The sequence below is a fragment of the Zonotrichia albicollis genome, chromosome W, assembly GCF_047830755.1.
Source record: "Zonotrichia albicollis isolate bZonAlb1 chromosome W, bZonAlb1.hap1, whole genome shotgun sequence".
Taxonomy (NCBI): Eukaryota; Metazoa; Chordata; class Aves; order Passeriformes; family Passerellidae; genus Zonotrichia; species Zonotrichia albicollis.
In genome coordinates this window covers 2,776,654-2,793,895 of record NC_133859.1, presented here as the reverse complement: position 1 = coordinate 2,793,895, position 17,242 = coordinate 2,776,654, and the positions used below count along the sequence as shown (strand labels likewise).

Below are 17,242 nucleotides of genomic sequence, written 5' to 3'. Positions count from 1 at the left end.
CAATGGGATGATGTAATTTTTATCAGTGACACTCAATGGCCCATTAACAGAAGATATCTCCTTGGAGGGAGGATTCCTTGTGGAGGAGATAAACTGCTCAATTAACAGATGATAACTGCCCCACCTTTAACAGCGGGTAATTGAATACACATCCAGCTAAACCTGAGAAACTGTTCCAGCCTTGGAAAGCAGGATTTGGTACCAGGATTTGATAGGGAATGCAACCCTGACTGAAGGCAGAGGTAGAATCTCCAGAGCCTGCAGCCAGAAATGCAAAGCTCTGTGATAATCATTTCAACATCGTCGCTTTTGGAATTATCTACTAATGATTATTTGCTTTGCCTATCTAATATTTTTTTAAATTTTTGCAAATTTGCGTTATCTAAATTACCCTGTTCCTTAGGTTAAGTTGGTGTCTGTGTCTTTGGTGCTGGCCCTGCCCACCAGTGAAACAGGGCCCAATCCTGCCTAAGTGTTACCTGGGGAGACAAAAGCGCTCACTCCAAATGTCCCCCCTTCCTCCTTGTTCCCTCCACATTATACACTGATCATGATATCCTATGGTCTGGGGTACCCCTGGGGTCAGCTGGGGTCACCTGTCCTGACTGTGTCCCCTCCCAAACTCCCCCACACCCTGAGCCCCTCCCCAGCATGGCCAAACAAGGGGCAGGACAGGCCTTGGCTCAGTGCGAGCTCAGCAAGAACAAAACCATCTCTGTGTGCTCAGCCCTGTGCTCAACACCCGGCCCCGGCATTTCCTCTGCTCCCACCCCAGACCCCCCTTTCCCACCCCTCTGCCCCGCGGCCACTGCAGCATCAGATGACAATAGAAGCAATTCTGTGGCAATTGCAAGTTTCATTGGTTCCTGCACAGCTCCAACTCAGCTGTTGGCTGGTCCCAAAAAAAAAAAGTGAAAATTGGCCCAATACAAATATTATTAAAAGGAAGGAGAAGCTCTTAGTAGCTGTCACAAAGGTGATAGGGATGAAAAGAAAAATGATTTTCACATTTGGCAAAGAACCCAACCCTGGAAATTCAGTAATTATTTGGGAATTTAGCTATTTCAGCTGTGGTTCTTGTGTGACTTTTAGCAGCCTTGTGTTCCTCACCGTGGGGTGAATTAACCTCGTCAATCTCACTGGTACCATTTGCTCCCTTTCCTCCAGTGATTTTAACAAACTTTCCGAAGAAAGACAACAAAATACTTTCTTTACACTGGCCACCCACAACAGCCGTTTTCCTCATCAGTTCCCCCATAAGTCGCTCAGAGGAAGCTGCATCCAAGTTTCCAAGAGTTCCTCTAAGGAGAACCACAACCTCCTCAGTGGAGGGAACCATGATGTTGTCAAAGGCACTTGGGGTCAGACAACAGTGCCTAAACTCACTGCGCCAAAGAATGTCACAGTCTGGTTAAGAAAATTGTTAGAGAGATGCCTCTGCCCAATTAAGGTGCTAATGAGGCAAAATCTAATGCGGATTTTATTCAACAGTAAATGTCAAGTAGAGAGAGAGATGGAAAGAAAGAAAAAGGGATGGACAGCACAGGAGTGACAGGGTCAGAGACCTCCCCTGGGGCAGGGCAAGTGTGACATTGTCCCCTGTGTGTGTGGCCTTCCCAGGATGGGGGTTTTACACCTGAGCCAATTTGGGTAAGGGGAGTAGTGTTCACCCCCCTGAGCAGAGATTACCCCACTGTTTCAGGTTGCAATGGAAGATGTAACCAAATGCATGTTTTCAATCCCCATCTTCATAAAATGCTATAAACAGGTGGGGCAGGGTTCTTTATCTCTTCCATGACTCAGCCCTGATAATGCCCTCCAGGGGAGATATCTTCTGTGAATGGGTCATTGAGTGTCACTGCAGGACTGATAAAACTCCATCATCCCATTGTGGGATGCTCTGCTCAGGGGGAGAATCCAAGCATTCCTACCTGGATATAAGCTGAGGCTTTTAACACCAGGAGCAGCTTGCCTACTGGATTCCCAGAGTACAAGAGCTTAATAACCACCACTGGACCTTCAGAGGAAGACCAGACCATTCTACAGGATCGCTGATTTGACAGAATCATGTTCATCACTCCAACAGGATTAAAGCCACCATTTATTGGGACTGCTGCCACCACCCTGACCAACAGGGTGTCAGGTTATATCCTGAATCTGTCAGTTTAAGGCAGTGTTTTGGTATCATTGCCTTGATCTTCATTTTGGTTTTGAATTGCAATTCTGGTTTAGACCCTCCCCACGTTTGCCTTCAAACCAGTACAAAGCTCATGTGCTCATACCTTGTTATTCTCTCAGAACAGATTTCCCATCCCCAAACCTTTTCCAGATGAAGGGGGAGGTTTTGAGGAACAGGAAGGATCCCCAGGACACCCAGACAGGTGAGGAGGAAGTCAGTGCCCCTTTCCCCCCTCTCTCCTGCTCCATCTCCCAGCCCAGCATGGCCCCTGGCTCCAGGACAACCCTGCTGCCAACCCCATGCTACTGGGGATGCACTAGGGGGGATCTCCTTCCTCTTCTCTGTGGCACGGAGGCAAATCCCATCCCCTCCTTGTCCTTCCTTCCCTCAGACAAGAAGCTGAGGATGGAGATGAGGGAGGACAAATCCCCACACCAGAACCTCGTGGAAGAGGCTGTTATGAGTGACTCCAGGGCACAGGAATCCAACGGGGAGGAAAATCCCCAGAGATTCCACAGGAAGAGGTGCTCCAAACCCAGCCCTGGATGCTCTGAGGAGGAAACACCCACCCTGTGCCAGGAAGGTGGACAGAGCTTCAGCTAGAACTCGGAGCTGGTGGTCCATGAGCAGCTTCATGATGGGGAGAAGCCCCACAAGTGCTTGGAGTGTGGGAAGAGCTTCAGGCAGAGCAGCACCCTGATCTGCCACCAGATGATCCACACCAGGGAATGGCCCTAGAAGTGTGGGTAATGTTGGGAGGGGTTCAGCTGCAGATCTGCCCTCTTCATCCACCAACATATCCACACTGGGGAGAGGCCCTACGAGTGTGGGGAATGTGGGATGAGCTTCAGGTGGAGCTCCAGCCTGATCCACCACCAGAGGATCCACACGAGGGAACAGCCCTTCAAATGTGGGGAATGTGGGAAGAGCTTCAGGCAGAGGTCCCACTTTATCCATCATCACAGGATCCACACTGGGGAGGGGACATACAGATGTGGGGAATGCAAGATGACCTTCAGTCGGAGGTCCCAACTGATCATCCACCAAAGATCCACACTGGGGAGAGGCCCTATGAGTGTCCTGAGTGCCAGAAGAGGTTTCAGACCAGCTCCCATCTCCTCAAGCACCAGTGGATTAACACAGAGGAGAGGCCCTTCCGCTGCCCTGAGTGTGGGAAGGGCTTCAACTGCAACTCCACCCTTGTCAGGCACTGGCACATCCACACCAGGGAGAGGCCCTACGAGTGTCCCTAGTGTGGAAAGAGCTTCACCCAGAGCTCTCACTTGACCGGACACCAATGAAGGCACTAGTAAGAGCAGCCCTGTGAGTGCCCCAACTGCAGGAGGAGCTTCGTGCACTGCTCCATCTCCATCCCCCATGGGAGGACCCCTGTTGGTCAGAGCCCTGGTGACCCACATTCCTGGTGATCTGCATTGGGAAGATCACTGGGTATTCTTTTGTTTTGGCCTTAATTTTCTTTGCATTCATCTTCATCCCTTTAAAACAGAGAAAATTGGGGTAAAAATCAATAAATTCATCAAAGGCATCCAAATCCTCACATTTTAATTGTGTTTCAGGGCAATCTGGGATTCAGGGAAATAATTGGGAGAATTTGGGGGTTTTGGGGGTATTTGGTTTAGTTGTCTCCCTTTCTTGGCACTCAAAGAGACAATAGGGTTTGATCTGTCACCTCAGTGCCACTGATACTTTTCAGTCCCACCCCAAAATTCCTCGATTCCACAGCCCCTTGGAGTGGAATGAGGTTGGAAGGAGATTGGGCGAAGTGGGTTGCCAATCAGGAGGGGTGAGATGGGCATTCGGTGGGGCAGGATGGGTGGGATTGGGTTTGGGTGGTGTGGAAAGGGGGAAATACAGCTTGGGAAGGGGGTCTTGATGTCTAGGAATGGTGGGATATGTTGAGGTTGGGATTGAGGAGGTGGGCTGGGGTCTGGAATGAGACAGCCAAAGTTTGGGGATGATGAAGGGAGGGGGAGCGCATTACTGAGTGAGTTTTTGAATAACCCAAATTCCTGAAGAGATTTTGGGGTATCTCACATTTCTGAGGCAGTTTTGGGGCACTCCCCAGCTCTTGGGGGTTTCCTGAGAGCAGCTCCATGGAGCCCCATTGCCAGGGGTGGTTGCCTTGGGCATGAACTCAGAGCTGTAGCCAGAGTCCGTTGCCTCGGTGCTGGAGAGCAGAGAAATGATGAACAGCCCTAGACATCTCCAGTGTGTGTTTGGGGGCAGGGAGAGTTCTGCATAGGTAGGGTGGTCACTGCCCCACCCCAGCCACTGCAGCCTCTGGGGCAGCCCCAAAGTTGCTGCCAAGCCCCCGGCACCCCAAAAACCCCACCTGGGAGAGGGACCAGTGCAGGTCAGGCTGTGACATGGATGTGACACTAACACGTCCCACGGCCCCAGAGCTCACAGCAGCTGAGATCCAAGACTGACTGTGGATCTCTCTCTCCCTCTCTCTCTTCTTCTGACTTCATCTTCTCAAAATCTGGATAACTTGAAGTTGTACAGGTTAGAGTTTGCAAAGTCAGTGCTTTGTCAAGTGATTTACTGTAATTCAATGCTGTTTAAGATTTCCCAAGTACATCATTCTCTGAAGTTTGCAAATAAAAGTTTGTTCTCTGCCCTCCAGAGAAGTTTGTTGTTTTCCCCCCTTGGCCATCTGTCCTGCAGGCGGTGCCCCCTGTGCGTGCTGTTCCTCTGCCCTGGCCGGCTGCACTCGCCCATCTTGCTGTGCCCCAGCATTTCTCACTCAGTGTTTCTGTGCCCTCCCTGGGCTCCCTACACCTAGCGCTGCCGGCTCCTGGCACACAGAGCCAGGGCAGGAGCCCACCCTGCCAAGGGGCTCTGGGCAGGGTGGGCGCTGCGATGGCTTCTGAGCTCAGCAGCTGCTCCTGGCATGGTTCCATGGAGACCGAGCACAGCAACGCTGCTGAGCATTGTCCCTGCTGAGGGTCAAACACTGCCAGGGCACATTCCCTGCCTGCAGGATTGCTGAGCATTGTCCCTGCTGAGGGTCACACGTTGCATCGGCACATTCCCTGCCTGCAGGATTGCTGGGCATTGTCCCTGTTGAGAATCACACACTGCAGGGGCACATTCCCTGCCTGCAGCATTGCTGAGCATTGTCCCTGATGAGGGTCACACGCTGCCGGGGCACATTCCCTGCCTGCAGGATTTGTGCCTGACCCAAGCACTGCACTGATGGCTCCAGCACTGCTTTCCAACAAAAACAGGGGAATGCAAACTGTGTGCAGCTCATGGTATTTTGGAGTGTCTAAAACTCACTAAGTCATTGATCTTAGAGGTGAGATGCATTTGGAATTCATGGCATGGAGAAGTAGTGCAAGATGGAAAAGGGGAGCATAGAAATAAATAGAGGAAAACATTTCAGATTATTTCTTTCCATTTTCATTTCACTTCTGGAAAGCTGGTTCAGTTTTCCAGGAATCTTCTCCACAGTCCTGTCTGCCCTTTCCAAGAACCTTTCCTGCAGAATGAGGTCAGGCTCCTGTCACAAGATGTGACACCAACTGCAGCTTCTCTTGGCTTTCTGCACTGTGCATGTAGAAGGACTCTTGCAGCAAAGCAAGACAAATGTTTGGAAAACTTGACAGCTTGTCCTTTTACTTTCCTGGTGGACTGGGGAGTTGTGTCATTGGTGAGGTTTTCATTGTGGCTGTTCCAGTCTTGGAAAACAGGAGGTGGTACCAGGACTTGTTGGGGAATGCAACCCTGACTGAATTCAGAGAAAGAATCTCCAGAAGCTGCAGCCAGAAATGGAGAGTTGTGTGATAATCATTCACACTTCTCCATAGACACATGGAAAGTGATCTAGAACAAGAAAATTGGTTGTCAGAGGCAATTTCTTTCTGTTTTCAGTTTAAATGATTGTACATATCTCATGCTGGTATAAATTAAGAGCACAATCACTTCATTATAAGCAGCAGAAGAAGCTGCATCTCCCAGAGTAGAAGACTCAAAGGATCTGAAAAGGAGAAATGCAGGGAATGACTTGGTGAACCTTGCCTGTGAGAAGGCTATTTTTTTCTAAGAATTTCCAATCCATTTCCTCTGCTTTTCTCCTTCTTGATACAACCATTTCTATCCCAGACTCACAATGAAATGTGAACCTATAGCTTGTGGAAGTGCCTGAAAGATGTCCTTTTCCTCTGCAGGAACAGTCCGGGTGAAACAGGAAGCAGTTTTGAAATAATGGTGTGATAAATGAGTAATGGCATGGGTGAGTCTCACAATTAAAATGCAGATGTAATAAATACGTTAAGACAAGTTTTATAGATTTATAGTTATGTTTTATCCCCCTTGAGTTGTTATCACAGGTTTACCTGGTAGTTGGGGTATTTGGGAGGGTTGGCTTGTTACTATGGCAACACCTGACCTCCAATCAAGATGTGAGGAAGTGACCTCCACCACTGGACAGTGAAGAAAGACTTGATTAAAAAGATTTTGAGAGGTGATAAAGGGTTAAAAGGCAAAATATCCATTGTATGGACGAGCACATAGTGGGAAAAAATCCTTTGCTCGAGTTGCCATAATATTTTCTGTATTCAATCTTCTGTTGTATTTTTTGATAAGATTTTAATAATTCTTTTAAATTTTTGGAAGTGATCATCATTTCTCACAAATGGGGACTCGTCCAGGAAATACAGCTGGTGGCCTTATGAGTTTTCAAAAGGGGCGTTCCCTGCCACAGATTGGGCGGAGTCTATTGGACTCTCCCAGTTCCACCAGTGGTTGCGGGTTGGAAGCCCAAAGACACCAGGAGACTGGATAAAGAAAGGAGGGGAAGAGGGGTGAGCACCATCCACATAACTATTTTTGGCCAGATTGTGACTCTGTAATTCTGGTGTATGAACGTGAGCTTCACCTTAGTTATATACTGGATCCATCCGGGTCCCTTGAAGTGTCAGGATATTGGACGGTAGAAAGGAAAAAGAAACAGTGGCACGCATGGCGGGGAGGAAAGCGAGGATCCCTGTTGTGGTGTGTTGTAATAGCCTGTTTGAAACTTCCGGGTGCCTTCCCAGGTGTGCCTATACCTCTCTCCCTTCCCCCTCACCCCCTTGCTGAGTGAGTCCTGTCAATCCGGCTTAACATTCCAGGAAGGTCGTCGTGTGGTTGGTCAAGTTCAAAAGAGGCCCCTATGCCCAGAGGTCATTGGCCTGTCTGGGTGTCATCCTCCCCTGAGACCCTGCCCCTCCCACCTGGTTGGTGGCTCACCTGCCCCTCCCCTCCCCCTGCCCCGGGAGATTAAAAGGTGAATCAAGCCATGCAGTTGGGAATTCTGTTGGAGCTGTTCCCAAGATTCAGACCTGTGTGACCATGGAATAAAGCTCTGGATATTTACCCTCCGACAGAATCTGTCTCCTTTCTCTTTACCATTGCTTGAAGCCTTCCCTCCTGAGGTAAACGGAGTTCCTATCAAGGCTGGACTTGTTCAGCTGCCCAGCTGCAACCTCCAGCAAGCTAAAGGTGTCCCTGGAGTGATACATCACAGCTGCCACCTTTGGCCTAGCAGCAAGGGTCAGACTGGCCCAGGCACAATCTAACTGGTAATATTGGGATTCATATTCCAATAGATCCCATAGACAAGGACCCCATGGCTGGAGGGACATGTAGGATTGAAGGGTTTGTGGGGACCCTGTTTGCGCCGGGATGGGGACCCAGGGCGGGATTCCCATCCAGCACACACCAAGGGAGCCGGTGAACTCCACATGACACGGGAGTTCTTGTGGTGCTCAGAGTGGGGACAGCCTCTGGGGCACAGCCAGTGCGGTAATTTCCAGGTCAAGCCGAAGCCGGGCTGGAAGCGGGGTGACCGCTGAGGGGTTTGCTGCAAGGAGTCGCCCAGGAGCCAGTACAGCAGTTCGTGTGCTGCCGAGCCAAAAGGTGGTTGGGGCACCTTGCCAAGCCAAGTCATGTCAAGGCAGAGCTGCCGAACCGAGGGGGTCAGGCTGGGCCGGCTGCTGAGCCGAACAAAATTGGGGCAGGCAGAGCCGCTGAGGCTGAGCCGAGTAAGGCCAGGGGCAGGACCTCCTGAACTGGGAAGAGCTGAGCCTCCAAGTTGAATTGGGGTGGGCAGAGCAACCAAAGCCAAACCAAGTTGGGTGAGAAGCAGGAAGGAAGCTGCTGAGTCAAATCAAGGCAGGCAGAGGCCACCAAAGCTGAGCCAGGTTGGGCCAGGGGTGGGACTGCAGCTGCGGAGGTGAATTGGGCCAGGGGCAGGCCACAGCCGAGCTGAGCCAGGCGGGACAGGGAGCAGAGTGCGACTGTGGGACCAGAGCATTGAACCGAGGAGGAGAGGAAGGGTAGGGACCAATCCAGTGATACAGAAGCTCCTGGATCATAAGTTTGTTTTTTTTTTTTTTTTTACTTGTCAAAAGAGAAGTAGAGTTTTTTGGGGCTTTTTCTCTCTTCCCTTTCTATCTCTTTCCTCTTTTCCTTGTTCCTTTTTTTTCCCACCCCCCTTTCCTTTTCCCTTCTGAGAGAGGCAGGCTCTGTCCAGAGGGCTTGTGGTTGGAAAGGTGGGCTCTGTCAAAGGAGGGCCTGTGATGGCCAGTCAGGATGGGACTATGGGCAAATAGGGAATCCCCAAGGGGAGGAGTAGAAATTGAAGAGGTACCAATAGGTATACCTCCAAATAGCACATTGGGAAGGAAACTAGCCCTGTGGAAATATGACCCAAATACCAGAGATAAGGATGAGCTCAAAGTGATTCAGTATTGCGTGGTAGAATGGACCAGAAGGGAAATTAGGAGTGACTATGTACACTGGCTGAGATATGGGTCAAAGAATGGATGTGTCAGGTATTAAACATCCATGTAAGAGCTAAGAAACCAATCAGGAAGAGAGTGACTACCCTGCCTGCTGTGGGAGGGAGAGTTCACCCTCAAAGATGAGCATGTTTAAGGTATCAGAAAATAAAGAATGGGTTCCATTAGAACATTTACCCCCTCCACCTCCAATAGCCCGAGATGCACCTCCCGTACCCCCTGATGGGCCTAGTCAAAACACCAGAAACAGGGTGGCACAAAAAGAGAAAAGCAGATCAGGGGATGGGAACCAAGCAGAGGGATTATATCCCCTAAGGGAATGTGTACCCCAGTGTGTGGGGAACAGGGAGGAATTAGATTTGTAACTGTGCCTTTCAGTTCTTCTGATGTGAGAATGTTCAGAAATAATTGAAAGGATTACTAGGGGACCTCACTGGATTAGTGGAACAATTATACCAGTTTCTGGGGCCCAATATTTATACATGGGAACAGATACAATCAATAATGCCAATGCTATTCACACCAGAAGAAAGACAGATGATCTGAGCAGCTGAGATATGGATATGGGAAAGGAAGCATGTGCAAGGACCTCCTGGGGACCTGAAAATGCCCATAGTGCACCCCACCAGGGACCACAAAAGCACTGGGGGGAGGCAAGACATGGAGGAATATAAAACATTGATCATAAGAGGTATCAAAGAGGCAGCTCCATGTAATTAAAATCTCATAAAGCTTTTGATGAGCAGCAAAGGAAGTAAGAAACCAGGACAGAGTGGCTAGAAAGATTGAGAAGGAATATGAGGCAATAATCAGGGGTTGACTCTGATAGAGTTGCTGAACAGATCTTACTAAAGATGAATTTCGTCACTCATGTTTGGCTGGATATGTGGAGAAAGTTAGAAAAGTCAGATGATTGTCAAGAAAGGAGGTTAGAGGATCTTTTAGGGGAAGCACGGAAATGTTTGTAAAGAGGGAAAAAGAGAAGACCAATACAAAACCCAAGGTAATGGCAACTGCCATTAGGGAAAGAAACCATGTAAAGAACAACCCATGTAAGGGCGGGGACCCCATGTCAGAGAAGGTAGATGGAGGGGGGATGCCAGCACCTTGGGACTGGACACACAGAGGAGAGTTTGGGAAATAAGGGAACCCAGGACCAGTTTGGTTTTACTGTAAAGAGAGTGGGAATATTAGAAGGAATTTCCCCCAGAAGGAAAAGGAGCTGAGAGTCTTTGAGACTGAGCAAAAAGAAGAAGTGGCAGACTAGGCGTGTCAGGGGCTCTACGTCCTGTGAACAGAATACCATCAGAGCCCTTGATATGTTTAAAAATAGATCCCCGGGAGGAAGAATTTGAATTCTTAGTAGACATGGGGGCTGGAAGAACTTGTGTTTGTAGAATCCCAAAGGGGTGTAAAAACGGTCAAGAAACTGTGCAAATAGTAGGTACTAAAGGGAAAGGGTTCAAAGGCACAGTTATAAAGGACAAACTTTTTTTATTTGAAGAAATAAAAAAAAAAACCTAATTGGGGACGTTCTATTAGTTCCAGAAGCAGGGTGAAATTAATTAGGACAGGATTTAGAGGTGCAATTTGACATTGGAGTGCCTCCAGAGGAAGGGAAAATGGTAGTTTAGCTTCTTCAATTAAGGGAAGAAGATGAGGACAAAATTCATGAGATGGTGTGGGCAAAACCAAAAAACCAAGGTAAATTTAACATGAAACCTATAAAAATAAAAATAACTAATGACCATCATTCAGTTCAGGTGCGACAATATCCACTCTCCCTGGAAGGGAGACAAGGACTGCAGCCAGTGATCCAGGACCTACTTGAGGACAGGACCTTAGAACCATGTATGTCCCACATAATACATCCATATTACCAGTAAAGATGTCAGATGGGACTTACAAGCTTGTCCAAGATTTGAGAGAAATTAACAAAAGAGCTGTGAATTGATACCCAGTAGTGCCTACCCCTATACACTTTTGAGTAATATCTCCCCAGGACACAAGTGGTATAGCATGCTGGACCTAAGAGAGGCTTTTTGGGGGTGTCCACTGGCAGGGGAAAGTGGGATATATTTAGAATGGTGGAAATTTTTGCTAGTGACAGTAGATCAGTTGATTCATTGAGAAGATGTGGTACCCAGTGTGAAAGCCAATCCCAATGTTGTGAGTAAAACACTTCTAGAATCAATTGTTCCCTGATATGGGATGGCAAACAGGATTGATTCAGACTGGGGAACTTATTTCACATCGAAAATATTGCAGAAAGTTGTTCAAGCCCTGGGAGTAAAGTGGGAATTACACACTCCATGGCATCTACAGAGTTCTGGTCATGTAAGGAGGATGAATCAAACTCTTAAAAAAGCTCTAGTTAAGCTAATGATTGAAACCCAAATGTCATGGATAAAATGTCTCCCTTTGGCCTTATTAAGAATTAGAACCACACCCCAGTCAGATCTGGGGGTGTCACCCTATGAAATGATGTTTGGATTTCCCTTCCTGACCTCACCCCAGAAGGTTGCCACCTATGAGGAAGCGGAAGCCAATGCCAAGAAATATGTTATGTCTATAGCACAAATCTTAGAAGGGCTAAGGCATAAAGGGGCAATTCCTCAAACTCCCACCCTGGATTTCAGAATCCATAATATTAATCCCAGGAATTGTGTGATGATTAAATCATGGAGAGATCAGCCTCTAACTCCTCAGTGGGAAGGTCCCTTTCAGGTACTGCTCACCACCGAATTGGCTGTGCAAACTGCAGAGTGGGGATGGACTCATGCCAACAGAGTCAAAGGCCCAGTAGAAGAACCCGAAGAGTGGACTGTAACGACCAGGCTGGGTGAAACAAGATTGACTCTCAAGCAGCGACTGAGAGACAACCAGAAAAACACCAAGATGCCCAAAAAGTAGAATCAAGCTTCCACCAACCAGCTCGAGAACTGTATTCCTGTTTTCATGGGTGAGAATTACCAGCATCTGTTGAGGAGAAGTACACAAGGGAATGTAAAAGGTAATGGAACAACTTCTTTAAGAAAATAAGACAAAGGAAGGAGGGCAAGACCAGGTTGGCCCCTTTGTTTGCTACCACGAGGGCTCCATAGCCCTGCTGTGGGTAGCAACTCCGTAGGCATGGTACGGTAGGGACAAAAGGCCATATCAGGCCTCTGTCATTCCTCAGGTTTTTTTTAATTCAACAAGGACTAGAGGGCAGGACTGAGTTGGCCTCTGTACTCACCCCTAAGATACACTGACTACGGGTAGCAGCCACATAGGCATGGTAGATGGGGGTCAAAGCCATACTGGACCTCTGGGAGGCCCTTTTGTCCGTTCCAAATAAGTGTGTCTAAGGAAAACATGAGATTTTTTTCTCCTGTTCCCACTGTCCTTGCCCACATCAACAGATGCTGGTATGAATCATTTAAGAGAAATAGAAAATTTTTGACTTAACTGTTTGAGCAAAATGACTTAGAGAAAGAGAAAAGAGGGTTTGTTACAGAGGAGTAATTCTATGGTTGACCCTCACAATTTAGGGGTGAATATTAAATATGTTAAAAGACATTTTGCAGATATATAGTTATCCTTCCCCTCCCCCTTGCTTTGTTATCACAGGATGGCCTCAGTAGTTGGGGCATTTGGGAGGGCCGGCTTGTTACTATGGCAGCACCTGACCTCCAATCAAGGTATAAGACAGTGATCTCCACCACTGGACAGTGAAGAAGTAGTCAATTAACAAGACTTTGGGAGGGGGTAGAGGTATAAAAGACAGAGCATCCATTTTGTAGATAAGCACATGTTGACTGAATTCTCTGCTCCCAGCGCTGTATTCTTTTCTTTATTCAGTCTTCTGCTGTATTTTGATAAGGCCTTAAAAAAGCATTTAATTTTTTGAAAGTGGAAGTTGTTTCTAACATGGGGTTGGGGGATGTGAGGCAAGGTTCTCCACACTGAGCCAGCTCCAAGGTACAACTTCATTGACCTAGCCAGACCTACTTAGGAGAGACCATACATCAATATCAATCACAGAATGCTGCAATCCCCTCTTCTTTAAAGAGAACAGCAATAAAATACACTCTTTAAAAAAGGATTACATATTTATTAGAAGCTCTTTGAAATATTTCTCCATAACTGTAAAAGAAAAACTTCTTGCTGAACTGAACTATACCAGAGAGAAATCAAGGCAGAGCCATGGTTTGTCAGAACTTTCTTGATCCTCATGAGCATTTGGAGCTGAGCCCTTGAAGCTAAGGGCCTGAAAGGAGATTGCACAAACCTTTCCACGAGTCAAAGTCAGAGGAAACACCCAAAGGGTCTCAAATAATGAATGGGTCCCACTTAGGTCCATCCCCAACACAATCGCCTCATGGACTCTTTGCAGGAGAGAATTAAAGGCCAGGATGACACAAAAATCTCTCACAGACTCAGTGTGGGAAGGAAACACCTTAAATGTACCTTAAAACCTAGAGAACCTCAAAGTATTAATGAGCCCCACTGAGTGTCAGTACAGAGCTCTCAAGGGACTCATTAAAGCAGATAATTGGGGCCATGATTGTACAAAGTTTTAACAGAGTCTGTATCAAAAGGGAAACATCAAGTACCTTAAAATAACTGAAGTACCTCGAAGCATTAATGAAGCCCAGGGAGTGTTGTTACTGACAAAGCCTCTCCAGGGACTTAATAAAGCAGATAATTGGAGGCCATGAGTGCACAAACCTCTCAGAGACTGCAAGGCAAAAGAAAAAACCCAAAGTCCTTTGAAAAACTTGCAGTCCCTGAAAGCATGAAGGAGCCCTCAATGCCATTCCTGAGCAAGGATCCCCAGGGACTCCTTCCAGCAGATCCTTGAGGCCACTGGGATGTGGGCTAGGGGGGGATGCTGAGGGCAGGACAAGGGCCTGACAGTGCCCAGCCTGGCTGGGGTTGTGCCAAGAGGCCCCAGGGCCTCAGGACAAGGTGTCTCCTCACAGCCCTTGGTGGCACAGACCCTGTTGCTGTGCCCCAGGGCACCAAGACTTGGCTTCTCTTGGTCCCCACCTGTCATCACTGCCTCCAGTTCTCTGCTCTGCCTGGGGCCTGGGGACACTTTCTCAGTTTTGTCCCACAATGGGACCCATTAGAAGTCCAAGAAAGTTTGGAGTTGGATTCTGACTTGGAGTTCTGGAGAGGTTTCTTCAGCTCCCTCTAAGGGACTGATGTTCAGGGCCTGAACACCAAGCCCCAGAGGCTCATTAAAGTCCTTCTGCTGTGTCTGTGCTGCTGAGCTGGGCTGGGCTCCACAGAGGCATCTCCTGTGAGAAGAGCTTCAAAAGCACATTTCTCTTGATGAGCAGCTCTACTGCTAGCCCGGCAGGGCTAGGGCACTGCCGCTAGCCACCCCGTACACAGCACAGAGGCACAGAGAACTTCAATCAGTCAGGGCTGGGAAGGTGCTGAGAAGTGCCTGGGACAGAATCACTGCCAGCCCTTGGCAGAGGAACTTCTGGCTGCTGGACAGTGCAGCTGCAGCTCCTGGAATGATCTCCTAAAGCTGGAACATCCCAATGCCTGCAGACTCTGTGAGTACAACTCTGAGTATTTCTAATGCAGGGGAGGTGAAACGCTTATGAAGCTCTGACATGCTGAGGGGTTCTGATCAGTCATAGAATATTTCCAAAACAAGGATTTTGATAAAAATTAGGAAATTTCCAAAGAGTTCAAGTATTTAGTTTCTTTACACTAGAGAATGTCAGGAAGGGCGGGTTTAATATTAAAGGTAGTCTTAATTATTAGTTATTATTTTTTCAAGTGCCTGAGATATCTGAACTGTTACTTTTAGTGATCAATAGGTTCACAAGAGATCCTTAATATGCCCTCAGCCACTCTGCCCATGGACAGCACCAGCATCACCTTTGCTGGAGCCATCAGGCTCAGGCTGAGTTGTCCTTTCTCCAAGCTGCAAACAGAACCTGCCCCCAGCCAGTGCCCTGCAAACAGGCAGGGTTCTGTCAGGCCAAGGAGAGTGCACAGAGATTTGGGGTCTATGAGTGCTGGCAGGGAGAGATCAGGCACAGGGAAACACCTGCAGGAGGAAAATCTCCAGGAAGCAGAGAGAAGATCAGGCAATGAGGCAAAACAAAACCCAGCAATGCTGTGGCAGGGAGACTTTTGAGATGTCCCCAGGATCCCCTCCAGTGCAGCCCCTCCCTCTGAACAAGCCCCCTCCCTCCTGTGCCCCCAGCAAAGCCTCTGCCCTCAGGGCCGGGGCTCCAAGGCGTGCAGCCTGTCCTGTGCAGGCAGAGCTGCAGCAGAGCCGTGGGGCAGCTCTGCAGCCCCAGGCCCAGTTCCCTCTGCAGAGCACAGGGCTGGGAGCAGCTGCCCGGCCCTGGGGGCTCTGGCAGGGGGCACAGGTGGCTCAGGGTGACACTGTCCCCAGTGCCTGGCTCTGGGCAATCCTGTCAGTGCAGCCAGGGAAGGAGCTGCATCTCCCTTAATACCATGCCATCAGAAGGACACCTGAAAGTCTCCCTGAGATTTCAGTCCAAGCCGGGAGCTTCAATCCAGGGTGCAAACCTGTCCTAGAGCATCTCTGAGTTATAAGATTGATGGGAAAAGGCAGAGGTTTTCTGACACTGAAAATGCTGCTGGGTTGATGAAATGAGCAATGTGAGGTTTTGGCTACAAATATGGAACTGGGCTGTGGTGGATCCATCTGCTCTCAGCAGTACCTGGGGATTTTTAAGAGAAATGTGGGAGTGTGAACATCCTCCATATGAGAAATTGAAAGCCTAGAGAAACTCCAAACAGAATCAAGTGACAGATCATGTCCCCGCAGTATGCACTCACCATCTGGCCTCAGGAAACTCGGTCTCTTCTACCAGAGGGCAGCAGAAATGCTGAGGGTTTGTGATATCCAAGAATACCAGGAAAGACTGGGAGGAAGCTCAAAAAGAAAACCAGAGAACCCTTAAACACAAAACAGTGTCAGTATATGTTACAGTGGAGGGTGTTTAGGAAATGGCTTTGATTTCAGTTACGGGTATCTCCTCTAAGTCTTCATTGTCCCTTTCTCCATGAAAAAGTCCCCATGTCCGGCCACAGCAAATGTCCAACAGCAGCTCCATCAGGTACTTCCTCCTGCTGGCATTGGCAGACACGTGGCAGCTGCAGCTCTTGCACTTCTGCCTCTTGCTGGGCATCTCCCTGGCTGCCCTCCTGGGCAACGGTCTCATCATCAGCGCTGTAACCTGCGGCCACCACCTGCACACGCCCATGTTCTTCTTCCTGCTCAATCTGGCCCTCGCTGACCTGGGCTCCATCTGCACCACTGTCCCCAAAGCCATACACAGTGCCCTCTGGGACACCAGGAACATCTCCTACACAGGATGTGCTGCACAGCTCTTTTTCTTACTGTTCTTCATGGGAGCAGAGTACTATCTCTTGGCCATCATGTGCTACGACCGCTACGTGTCCATCTGCAAACCCTTGCACTATGGGACCCTCCTGGGCAGCAGAGCTTGTGCCCACATGGCAGCAGCTGCCTGGGCCAGTGCCTTCCTCACTGCTCTGCTGCTCAGGTCCAATATATTTTCCCTACCCCTGTGCCATGGCAATGCCCTTGGACAGTTCTTCTGTGAAATTCCCCAGATCCTCAAACTCTCCTGATCAAAATCCCACCTCAGGGAACTTGGGTTCATTCCACTTAGTGCCTGCTTATCATTTAGCTGTTTTGTGTTCATTGTTTTCTCTTATGTGCAGATCTTCAGGGCTGTGCTGAGGATCCCCTCTGAGCAGGGACGGCACAAACCCTTTTCCACCTGCCTCCCTCATCTGGCTGTGCTCTCCCTGTTCCTCAGCACAGTTATCTTTGCTCACCTGAAGCCCCCCTCCATGTCCTCCCCATCCCTGGATCTGGCCCTGTCAGTTCTGTACTCGGTGGTGCCTCCAGCCCTGAACCCCCTCATCTACAGTCTTAGGAACCAGGAGCTCAAGGCTGCAGTGTGGAGACAGATGACTGGGTGGTTTCATAAACATTAAACTGCTGGTCAATTTCTGCAAATCACTTGTAATAAAAAATCTTCTTTGATACTTCTTGTTGGTTTCATTTCCGTGGTCATTTATATTTCTTTTATTTTTCTCATACTGTCCACAAATGATCCTTTGCCCATTTTGCATCTCCCCAAATTCCCTGTGGACACAGACTGTGTCTATGAGGGGCTGTGCTCTCAGTGGCTTTAAAAGAACTAAAGGGTGTCCCAGCAGAGTTTTCTGCAGAGAT

At 48.6% G+C, this 17,242-nt stretch overlaps 1 pseudogene; it reads left to right on the top strand.

Annotated features, from left to right (window-relative positions):
• The first annotated feature begins 1,337 nt into the window (after nt 1–1,337).
• LOC102073446 (uncharacterized) lies at nt 1,338–3,480 on the top strand (annotated as a pseudogene).
• Nucleotides 3,481–17,242: the final 13,762 nt, after the last annotated feature.